Source organism: Erinaceus europaeus, chromosome 1, assembly GCF_950295315.1.
Source record: "Erinaceus europaeus chromosome 1, mEriEur2.1, whole genome shotgun sequence".
NCBI lineage: Eukaryota > Metazoa > Chordata > Mammalia > Eulipotyphla > Erinaceidae > Erinaceus > Erinaceus europaeus.
In genome coordinates, this window is record NC_080162.1 from 97,922,147 (window position 1) to 97,934,362 (window position 12,216).

General features: G+C 42.1%; 1 protein-coding gene across 10 annotated transcripts in view; it reads left to right on the forward strand.

Annotated features, from left to right (window-relative positions):
- The first annotated feature begins 9,916 nt into the window (after window positions 1–9,916).
- Window positions 9,917–12,216, forward strand: part of ZFAND4 (zinc finger AN1-type containing 4) — a 57,724-nt gene continuing 55,424 nt past the window's right edge. For 6 of the 10 annotated variants that reach the window (XR_009550006.1, XR_009550007.1, XM_060191620.1 and 3 more), the window contains exon 1: window positions 10,059–10,356. The gene's annotated coding sequence lies outside the window, so the exon portion shown is untranslated. Of the gene's footprint in view, window positions 10,030–10,058; window positions 10,357–12,216 lie in introns of those variants that run through there. The other 4 variants (XM_060191630.1, XM_007526492.3, XM_060191671.1 and 1 more) reach the window with 4 other exon arrangements.

Sequence of the window (12,216 nt, forward strand, 5' to 3'; positions counted from 1 at the left end):
AGATTCCAGCAAGTCTCTTCCCAATAAATTGGTGCTTATATCAGCTATTAAAGGCTGAAAGCGTCCGGTAGTCCTTTCTGGATCTTCCCACACAAGGGAATCTCATGTGCGGAATGCCTGAGTCAATCCTCTGACACCACGTAAGCGTGGGCCTGGGAGGAGTTCCCAACTCTGGGGAACCTCTGCTAGTCTTAATATTGTCTTATCTGCTCCCGTGTCAATCAAACACTTAAAAGGAATATTACCAATCTTTACTGTCATAGTTGGGTGACCCCTTTCTAAAACGGGTGGTCCATAAAATCTCAGGCTCCGAATTCGAGCTGTTCTCTTGCTCCAGCCGGTTATTTCTATGCTGGAAGTTCCCACATACCGCGGGTTCCTCCTTCTGCTCACCCTCTGTTATTGTTATTTGGCGTGGTGGGTGTAGCGACGGATTGGGTCCCAAGCTGGGCTTCTGTTTGTGGAAGAAGGGCACAGCACCAAGTGGGTGACTTGCTTCCTTCCCTCTTGGGGGCGGGGCTAAGGGAAGCCCCACACCTAGTTTAAATCCCTGTTTATATTTGGCAGAGGCATGCCGTTCCTATGGAACCTTGACCAACAATCTCTCCTCCAGTGAAATCCTTTCATCTGGGACAAGGCATTCGTGGTCTCTGATTCCCTGTCTGGAGGCGGGGTTGCCCTGACTGGAGTCAGTCTATTTTCTGGACATTGGTTATGCCAATGCCCTTGGCGACCGCACTGAAAGCAAGCCCCTTTTTGCTTATGTAAGGTAGCTGCATAGGCCTGTAACATATGTCCTTGAAAAGAGCTTGATCTGAGATCCTGTGTAGCTATAATCCAAGTATCTGGGTGTTCGTTTTTAAGAGTGATACAGGCCTGTCGAAAATGTGGAAGCATTCCATCCCAGAGTATGGATCACAGGAGGAGAAAATGAGCATCAGGATTATAAATCTTCCTTTCCAAACTCGACCCTGGCAATGAATTTAGCGAGGGATTCATCAGATTCTTGTTGAAGGGAGAGAATGGGGGCTGAGGCTGCTCCCATGGGTGGTGTTAATCACTCCCATGCTTTTAATGCACACAGGCGTACCTGATCAAAATACCCCAGTGGAAACTTGGCTTCCGCCTGTTAAATCCCTGTTTCTAATTGGCCTGTTCCAAACAATGCATCAAAATTCCCCTCTGGCTGATTTTGAATATTTTTCCACAATCGTAAACATTCATCGCGAAAGAATGCCTCCCATTGCAGGAAGAGGGGGCCTGGGAGCATAGCACGAGTTACATCCCTCCAATCTTGGGGGTATTAAGGTTCTGAAGCAGGCCTTATAAAATGGACCTGGTCCATGGGGCATGAATACCGTCATCCTTGATAGCCTGGCGTAGTTCCTTCAGGTCTGTGGCAGAATATGGATACCAGGCCTGAGGTTTTTGTCTATTGGGTGGCAACATTGACCGGAAATGTGTGGACTTGCTCTGATAAGTGTGTAGCGGTAGGAGGAGTCACCGAAGTTGAAGCTTCTGGACAAGCGGCCGAAGAAGTGGTTTTGGAGCCTACAGGAGAATTTGGACATGTGTCTGTCAAAACGGGGGGTGGGCGAAGAAGCAGCCGTGGAGGCAGGAGGTTCCGGACATGTGTCTGCCACAATAGGGGTGGCCGAAGAAGTGGCTGTGGAGTCCAAAGGGGAATTCGGACACGTGTCTGCCAAAATAGGGGCCTCAGGGCAAGATGCCAAAATAGGGGCCTCAGGGCAAGATGCAGAGGAATTAGGGTGGGTCAGGATCATGACAGGCCTTTGCTTCTTCTTGTTTTTAAGGTGCTGGTTAAGTTCTATGACCACTTCCTTTATCTCTTGGACCTCAGCCTCCAGGTCCTTAAGCCTTTTGAGAGGTTGCCCTATATATCCCTTAAAAGCTGCTATGATGATCAACAGGATATAAGGTGTAGCCCCGAGAAAAATGCCCCAGATATATAAAAATTGTATACTGGAAAAAAAAATGCAGAATTTGGAAAAGATTTTCCATGGTGGAGACATCTCAGGAAAACAATAAGAAAGAAAAAAAATCACAGCGCCTTAACACAATATTGCAGATACCCAAAAGGTGTGTACTTATCTAGGATGTCTTCTTGTAAATCTGCTGCTTACATGTCCCTGTTCTGGGCGCCAGATGCCGGGATAGCCTGAGGGTACTTCTTCCCGAGCTAGTGCTCTCTGGGTTGGAGAGAACTCAACTGGAGCCGATCTAGGCTGCTGTGTGGGAGAGGGATCCGAACTCGTGCCACACTAACATCACAGGAGAAACACTCTGGAACTCTCGGAGCCGGAAAGCAATTTCCAAGTGTCTTTAATCAGAAGAGCAGCTGTTTTTATACTCTCCAAGTAGGGTGGAAACAGGATGTGATATAGAGAGGGTGGAGAGAAAAGTGACTGGTGAAAATCAGAGTGTGACAAGGAGGGGGCGGAGCAGGCGAGAATCCTATCACTGAACCACCAATGCCCTGGAGGAGGGTGGTGCTTGTTAACAGTGGTTATGTAAATAGAATGCAGTGGTTATGTAAATAGAATAGTGTTAAGCAGAAGCCAGGGGGAGCTGGCATACTATCCAACATACTATCAACTTCATTCTTCTGCATGTTACAACCCAGTTTTCCCAGCACCATTTATTGAAGAGAGCCTCCTTCTTCCATTTACTGCTTTGGGCCCCTTTATCAAAGATTAGATGTCCATAGGTGTGTGGATTTATTTCTGGGCTTTCAATTCTGTTCCACTGGTCTGTGTGGCTATTTTTGTTCCAGTACCATGTTATTTTGATGATGATGGCTTTATAATATAGTTTGAGACCTGGGACTGTGATGCCTCCCTTTCTGTTTCTTTTCCTCAAGATGGTTTTGGCAATTCGAGGTGTTTTCTGGTTCCAGATAAATGATGGTAGTGTTTGTTCTATCTCTTAAAGAAGCTTGGTGGAACTTTGATGGCTATTGCATTAAATTTGTTTATGTCTCTGGGGAGAATATTCATTTTGATGATATTTATTCTTCAATCCATGGGCATGGGATGTCTTTCCATTTCTTGGTATCAGTTTCTATTTCCTTGAGTAGCGACTCATAGTTTTCAGTATACAAGTCTTTCACTTCTTTGGTCAACTCTATTCCTAGGTATTTTATTGATTTTGCTGAAACAGCAAATGGGAGTGATTTCTGGTTGTCTTCTTCAGATTTAGTGTTTGCATAAAGAAATGCCACTGATTTTTGTACATTGATTTTGTAGCCTGACACCTTGCTCTATTGCCTAATAACTTCCAGTACTTTTCTGCTGGATTTTTTAGGTTTTTGCATTTATACTATCATATCATCTACAAATAGTGAGAGCTTGACTTCTTCCCTTCCAATATGTACTCCTTTGATTTCTTTCTCTTGCCTGATTGCTATGGTAAGAACTTCCAATACTATGTTGAAGAGTAATGGTGACAGTGGACAGCCCTGTCTAGTCCCCGATCTGAGGGGGAATGCTTTCAGCTTTTGTCCATTGAGTATGATGTTGGCTGTAGGTTTGATATATATGAATTCCACTGTCTTGAGAAATTTCCCATCTATTCCCATTTTTTGTAGGGTTTTGTGCATGAATGGGTGTTGGATTTTGTCAAAGGCTTTCTCTGCATCTGTTGAGATAATCATGTGGTTTTTGGCTTTGCTTTTATTGATGTGGTGAATGACATTGATTGACTTACGGATGTTGAGCCAACCTTGCATTTCTGGGATGAATCCCACTTGGTCGTGATGAACAATCTTTTTGATGTGCTGTTGTATCCGGTTGGCCAAGATCTTGTTTAATATTTTGGCATCTATGTTCATCAGAGATATTGGTCTGTAGTTTTCCTTTTTTGTTGTGTCCCTATCTTCTTTTGGTATCAGGGTGATGTTGGCTTCATAAAAGGTGGAAGGGAGTATTCCTGTTTCTTCAATCTTATGGAAAAGCTTAAGAAGTATGGGTACTAACTGTTTCCTGAAAGTTTTGTAGAATTCATTTGTGAAGCCATATGGTCCAGGACTTTTGTTGTTGGGGAGATTCTTAATAATGGTTTCAATTTCTTTGTCTGTGATTGGTACATTTAGGTTTTGTAGTTCTTGATTCAGTTTTGGAAGGGCATATGTTTCTAGGAATTGTTCCATTTCTTCCAGATTCTCTAGCTTGGTGGCATATAGTACTTCATAGAAGTTTCACAGGATTCTCTGGATTTCTGTGGTGTCAGTTGTGATATCTCCTCCATCGTTTACAATTCTATTAATTTGAGTCTTCTGTCTTTTTTGTTTGGTGAGTCTGGCTAGGGGTTTGTCAATTTTGTTTAATCTTTCAAAGAACCAACATTTGGCTTCATTGATCTTTTGTATCGTTCTCTTATTTTTGATGTTGTGTATTTCTGCTCTAATTTTAGTGATTTCTGTCCTTCTGGTTGCTTTAGGGTTCCTTTGATCCTCTTCCTCTAAGTCCTTGAGGTGTGCACTAAGGTCGTTTGTTTGAGCTTTTTCTTGTTGTTTAATATGTGATTGTATGGCTATAAGTTTCCCTCTCAATACTGCTTTAGCTGTGTCCCAAATATTTTGATAGGTTGTGTCTTCATTTTCATTTGTTTCCAGGAACATTTGAATTTCCTTCGTGAGTGAATCTCTGACCCAGTGGTTGTTAAAGAGTATGCTGTTTAGTTTCCAAATTCTGTGACTTTTAATAATTTTCTGTGTGTTGTTAAATGTTAGTTTTACTCCACTGTGGTTTGAGACGATACTTGGGATGATTTCAATGCTCTTGAATTTATTGATGCTGTCTTTGTGGCCTAACATGGCTATCCTTGAGTATGTGTTATGTCGATTTGAGAAGAATGTGTATTACAGTTTTTTGGGGTGAAGGTCTCTGAAAATATCCAAGAGGTCTAGTTTGTCCATCTCTTCATTTAATTCTCTTGTATCTTTTTGATTCTCTGCTTTGTTGATCTAAGTGTGAGAGTGGGGTATTGAAGTCTCCCACTATTATTGTATTACTATTGATGTATTTTTGAAGTTCTTTTGGTAGGTACTTGATGTATTTAGATGGTCCCTCATTGGGTTCATAGATGTTAATAATCGTTAAGTCTTCTTGGCTAATTGATCCTCTTATCATTATGTAATGGCCTTACCTATCTTTCATTACTTTTTTTAATTTAAAATCTATTGTGTCTGAAATGAGAATGGCTGTTCCTGCCCTTTTTTTGTGTTTTGTTAGACTGTATGATAGTTTTCCATCCTTTCACTTTAAGTCTGTGTTTATCTTGTTGTGTTAGATGGGATTCTTGCAAGCTGCATATGGTTGGGTTATTTTTTCTGATCCATCCCCCCACCCTGTGCCTTTTGATGGGTGAGTTTAAGCCATTGACATTTATTGATATTATGGATTTAATGTATTGTAGTGCCATTGTTCAACAAATTTTTGTTTGCTCTGATATAATGCAAGTATTATAGTGATGTTCTTGTTTATAAGAGGTCTTTTAGAACCTCTTTCAGGGCCGGTTTGGTGATGGTTGCCTCCTTTAACTGTTGTCTAAGAAGGTTTTGATCCCTCCATCTAGTTTGAGTGAAATTCTAGCAGGATATATTATCCTTGGTTGAAACCCTTTTTCATTCAGGGCTCAATAGATATCTTGGCATTTTCTTCTGGCTTTTAGAGTTTGAATGGACAAGTCTGCTGATAGTCTTATGGGTTTTCCCGTGTATGTGACTTTTTGTTTTTCTTGCAGCCTTTAGGATCCTTTCTTTATCCTTACTTCTTTTCATTGTGTCTGTGATGTGTCTTGGTATCTTCAGGTCTTGGTTGATTCTGTTTGGAATTCTCTGGGCCTCTTGAATCTTAATGTCCTTTCTGTTATTCAGGTCTGGGAAGTTTTCTTCTATAATTTCCTCTAGAATGTTTCCTTCCCCTTCCTCTCTTCCTCTGGCAGGCCAATTATACGAATGTTACTGCTTTTGAGATCATCCATATATCTTTGTTGTTGTTTTCAGTGTCTCTTTTTGAGCTCTTTCACCTCTTTCTTAGTTTTCTCTAACTCATCCTCTGAGTAATTCTTTTTTCTGCTTCTGTTAGTCTGATTTCCCTTCCCTCAGCTTCTTTCCTCAGTTCAGCTATTTCGGTTTTCAGTTCTCTAATTGCCTCAAATTAATCAGTATTTTCCTTGGGGGTCTCAAATGTTGTTTCCCTAGTACTGCCATTCCTTTCCTCCAATCTTGTTTTCATTTCTGTGATTAATAAGTTTACTATTGCTTGCATACTTTTCTTATCTATAGTTACTTCTGGTTGCTTTATAATTTCTTCTGGGCTCTTGTCTTCATTCATTGTAGTAGCAGTTTTATTTGTTCTTGATCTACCCATTTTTTTGATTAATGTGTTTCTTATTTTTTTGTTCTGTTGTTCCTCAGTTGTGTTTTGAGTACAAGCAACACTGTACTAAATACCTTTATGACAAATGCTATCACCAACCTCAGAAATTACAATAGCAACTGGAGCAAAGTTTGTAGCAGTTTAATCACTACCATTTAGCCAAACAATGTCTCCAGTCTGTGAAAAAATAGCAACCAAGTCCAAGTGAAGAAGAAAGGAAAAAAGGGATAGCAAGAATAGACAATTATGCAATTCTACTATCCACTATATATTCTAGGGGTAGCAAGAGGAGAAAGGGAAGTAGAGCAGAGATACATACATAGAGAGTCCACTCTGAGTCAGATTTCTTCCCCAAAATAATTCACAAATGAGTATACATGTTTATCTTGTATTGATAATAAAATAGAACAGAGTAAAAAAAACCTGTCCTGTCTTCAGCTTGGATGCCTCCAGATTGCCTTAGGCCCCCTGACTAGAGGCAGCTGATTGTTGAAAAAAATAAAGCAAAAAAACCCTCTGATGGTCTTTCCCTGTTTGAGTAAGACTCTGCTTGGTGGAATATTTGTATCTGGAATTGGCTATTTAGAAAGAAAAAAGGCCAAAGGTTCCAGAAAGGAATAGAATGACACCCCATGGTGGGACAGGAATCTTGGTAAAGAAGCTCAGCAGGGGCGCCTGCTAGGAGCAGATCTCTGGCCCCCAGGGACTGGTTATGGGGGGGAGGGGGTGCACTTTGGGAATAATAATTAAAAATTTTTTTTTCCTTTCTTTTTACTCTATTTTCTAACCCAAATTGAGTTATAGTCACCTCCTTGGTGTCACCACTAGGACCCCTTATTGATTGTCCTGCTACATGCAAAACATCCTACCATTTCCAGTAGATGTTGGAGCTCAAGCCACTAGCAGCTTCTCATTCCGTGATCTTCTGGAATCTTCTGTTTTAATATTTTTCATTTAATTGGTTTTGGAAGAACTGTGGTATGACTTAGGTTATGTTAGAACAGAAATCCTTTTGTGACTTACATGGGTAGCTAGAGAATTCCAGAGGTAGCAAATATTAGGCACATGAGTAGAAATCTATCTTTCGTATACAAAAGTCCTAGCTTAGTCAGAATCAGAGCAGGTGACAGAGCAACAGGAGAAATTTCCATTATTCCACATAAATCTCAAGTTGCCTGTACACTTTCACTAAGGCATAACTTTTTTTCAGGTCATTAGCATGTTCATTTTCATCTATTCTATAGCTATTTAGCTATTTTTCAAATCTACTATGCCAGAATTGAGTAGTTTGGGTAGAATAGCTCACATTTAAGATACTTTGTATCTGCCCCTTTATAGAACATTTGCTATTATTTATTTTCATTTTTTTCAAAGAGTTTTTCTTGCCTAAATAACAGAACTTCTACTTACTGATTTATTTATTAAAGAAGAAAATTGAGACAGAAACAGGAGACAGGGCTGAAGGAGAGAGAGAGAGAGAGAGAGGGAGAAAAGAGCCTACAGAACTGTTTCACCACTGGTAAGATTCTCCTTTGCAGGTGGGGACCAGAAGTTTGAACCCCAGTCCTTGCACACTGTAATGTGTGCACTCAACCAGGTACACCACCATATGGCGAAATTTGCTAACTGTTCTAAGGAATTCACTTCCTTTCCTTGAAGTTATTTTTATGAAAGAGTCAAGAGTGAGCCAGGGAACAGTAGAGAAAAGTTCTGAGGATGGAAATATTAGCTACTAGACCCAGCACTACTCTTCTGCAGAACGTTGCATTCTTGGAAATATTCTACAATTGTGTGATCCATTGTAGCTAGTAGTCACATAGATGATTTATTCCTATTCTAGTCCATGGGTTCCTATGCCATTTTGGTGCCAAGTATTCCATCTGTGATTATGGTATATCTTGTAGGCAAAGCAGGATGTGTTTATCAATCCTGAATGGTTCAACTGTAAGCAAATTGTTTATGATTTCTTATTTTCTATTTGTTCTTGCTAAGTAGGGATTTAAGTACCAACTTCGCAAGGTTGTAATGAGAGAAAATAGAAAAAGCTTGATACTTCAAAAATTATAGATGGTAAAAATGACTTGGCCAAAGAAAGAGTTTTCAGTGCTGATACCCTAAGCTTTTTTAAGCTCACCTGAGCACAAGGTCCAGCACTGTGACAAGTGGAAGGCATGTTGAAAAACTAAATTTTTTGATGTAGTTAAGATTCACTTCATCATAGACACTGTTCTTAGGGTCGTGTAGACAAAGGTAATAATGACCATTTATCTCTATCCACAAGGGGCTCCAACCCGTTTAGTATTAAATGTGTAGAGCTTAAGGAACCAAAGAGCCTGAAGATGACTTAAGAATCCAGTGCCTCATCACAAACCCAATGCTCAATACTTTGTTGAATCCTTAAAATAAATAAGTGGCTGAGCTCTCAAGATGAGATGCAGATTAACCACGGGGATTTATTCTAGGTCTGATTCTTTTTGCATCCCAAGATGAGAATGCATGAAACTGCAGTTGGAGGAAGATTGACCATTGAGTTGAATGAGCCACTTAGTAGAATAATCCAATTTGGTTTCAAAATCTGTAACGAATTGGATTTATGTGGGGAAGGGACCGAAAGAGAAGCAGTGAGGACTCATCTCAGTTTGTAAGACTGTGATATTGTAAACAAGTTTGGATGCATTCTGGAGCTTGGCGATTTGGGCAAGAAAATGGGGAAAAGAGGGAGCGAAGTCTAGTCAGTGCTGTGATCTGACAACCTAAGGTGTCCACTCTGATGCCTCCTGGCCTAACAGCTCTCTGTACATAGAAGAAGGAAGGGCTGGTGGAAGAACTCACTGGCATATTTCACTAGTAAGGCTGACCCAAGTTAGACCCCACCTCCTCCATACTGAAGGAAGCTTTGGTGCTGTGGTCTCTTTCACGCTTTCTTCCTCTATATGTTACTGCCTGTGTTAGCTTACAATTTTGATAATCATTAAATCACTAATAAAAATAAAAGCCAAGGAGTAAGTGGTTGTTTGCTTCCATTCTCGTATTCACCAACTATAGCAATGTCTCCACATTGCAGATGAGCCAACCTAGGCCGGAAACCTTAGCAGATGGTGAAACACTGGGCGGCAGGGCTACTCAGGGCAGGCTGACCCAGAATGCACCTGGCAGCCACATGGGAAAGGCCTCGCCAGGCCCTGGGCAAGGTGTGGCCAGGGCTCTCCTCACCCCAGCACATTTCTGAGAAGGTCATAAATTGACCTCTGGCAATGTGCCTCAGGTCCCCAGCAGACGTGGGAGGTTGGTCTCTAGAGTGCCTACTAGGGTCTTGGTTGGCTGTCCACTGTTAGTAATAAAAGGTCAACATACGGGCCTTCCCTAACCGACACACACCACCAAACGCCAAGGGAACGCGGGCTCCCGAGCAACCGCCCGAGTCCTCCGGTCAGGCCCCGCCCCTCGACCTCGCTGATTGGAGGACGAGGTGAGCGCCAGCAAGCGATTGGTACGCGGTGTCACAAAGCGGCGGGGGCGGGGTGTGGCGGCCGCGGTGCGTTGCTCGTCCGTGGCCGTCGCGGCGTCTCTCGCGGAGTCCTGCCTCCTTCTAGGCCTGTGGGCGGGTGAGCGAGCGGACGAGAAACCGGTGAGGGAGGGCTAGCGAGCGAGCGGGCGGGCGAGCGGGCGGGCGGGCGGGCGGCGGGGTGGGCGCTCGGGACCTTTGGGCGCTGAGCCAGACCAGCTCGCGTTCCCTCCTCCAGCGCTGCTGCTGGCTGTGCGGACCCGTCCCTAGCCGCTGCCCGGAGACCGGCGCGGTGGGCATCCTTTGCCGGAAACTTGTTCCGCGAGCGCGACGTGGGCGCCCGGCCCCGCCCGACGGGGCCCTTCCTCCTCCCGGCCCCGACCTCCGCCCTCCACATCTGGCTGCTGCATCCGCGCAGCTGGAGTCTGTGCAAGAGCTCCTGCTTCGCAGGTGATTCTGGTTTTTCTAGTGTTCTTGGCACTTGACTCAGACCTAACCATAGTTTCTAAGAATTGATTTCCCAGTCCCCAGAGAAAACTGATTTCAGGTTAGGTTGTGCAGGTGGATGTAAAGTCTGTAGCTTGGATTTCAAACACAGGGCATTTTTTCCCCCACAGATTCGTAAAAGTAGCTGATTTCAAAATGAGCGTTTTTTTTTTTTCTTCGTGATTGCAAAAGACCGTGGGAGCATTTTGTGTTGGAGGAAAAGTTGAAAAAAATAATTTTTTTTAAATGAGGATAAGGCCTCTTTCCTGCAGTTAATTGCAAACAGCTGAAATTACTTTGCTGTTACTGCTTTACCTTTCCTTCCAACGTGTGTGTGTGTGTGTGTGTGTGTGTGTGTGTGTGTGTGTGTGTGTGTGTGTTTTCTACTGTTTCAGAAGAGAGGAAAGAAGTATCTAAAGAATTGATTTAGGAATTTTTTTTTCGCCGTCACTGCTAATAGCTATGGTTTTAAAAATTATTCGTATGCAAAGCACAAGGACCAGCGTAAGGATCCCGGTTCGAGTTCCTGGCTTCCCACCTGCAGGGGAGTCACTTTATAAGTGGTGAAGCAGGTCTGCAGGTGTCTTTCTCTCCCCCTCTCTGTCTTCCCCTCCTCTCTCCATTTCTTTCTGTCCTATCCAACGACGACGACATCAATAACAACAATAAAACAACAAGGGCAACAAAAATAAATAAATAAATATTTTAAAAATTATTTGTAAAAGCTCTACCTCTACTATCTTTTCATACATCTGTGTTTTTTTGTTTGTTTGTTTGTTTGTTTTTGTTTAACTTCTTGGCTCATTTCCCATGTTGACTTTGTTCATTACCCCTTGTTTTCATACATAACAGGGCTTGGTGATATGCCATATAACCAGACATGGTGATTTTTAGAAGCTCTGTCTGGACCCCGATTTTATCTATTTTTAAGATTTCTTTATTTCATATGACAGCGCTATTCTAGCATATATAAGTGAAAGGGATAGAACATAGGATTTCTTGCTTGTAGGCCCTGCAGGTAGAGAAAGCCACCTCTTAGTTTGGGGACTGCTAGGACTTCGCTTTACTTCTCTGCCATCATTTAAGATCTCCTGTCAGCCTTAATTATATATCATGATTTTATTTTATTTTTTTTAATTATTTATTCATGAGAGAGAGGAGGAGAGAGAAAGAACCAGACATCACTGTGATACATATGCTGCCAAGGATTGAACTAGGGACCTCATGGTTGAGAGTCCAGTGCTTTATCCACTGCACCACTTCCTGGAGCACTGAATCATGGTTTGATTCATCCTCTTGTCTCTGACTTCTACCACCAAGAAGTATAGCTATTGTATAAAGGCATATATTTTCAATTTTGAATCTGGTTATCTTCTTTTTGGATACTGGAAATTATTCCTTGATTAGTGGGCAGACTCAGTGGCTGTTCCAGCACAAGTAGTGCCATACAGGTCATTTTTCTTTTAACCCATAATTATTTATCCTTTCTAATTATAGAGCAAGGCCTTCTTCCTTAACCTGAAGCTATCTTTATTTTTTTTTCCCAAGGATATTGCTATGGAAGAGTATTGTGGCAGAGGAAATGATGTTTATATCCTACTTCTTGTGCAAGCACTCATCCCTCTTATCTTTGTTTTTGTGAAGTTGTTTTCAGCATTCTTAATTTCTTTTGGTAGGCAAGCGTGCTGCCCCTCAGCTGGTTCTTCCTCCCAGCATTCTTAATTTCTTTTGCAAGAACTGCTACTGTATACATAGTGTAAGTGTAGCTAGCATTGGAGAACAGACACTGATAATTCTGTAGTGAATTCTTTTCTGATCTGGCAT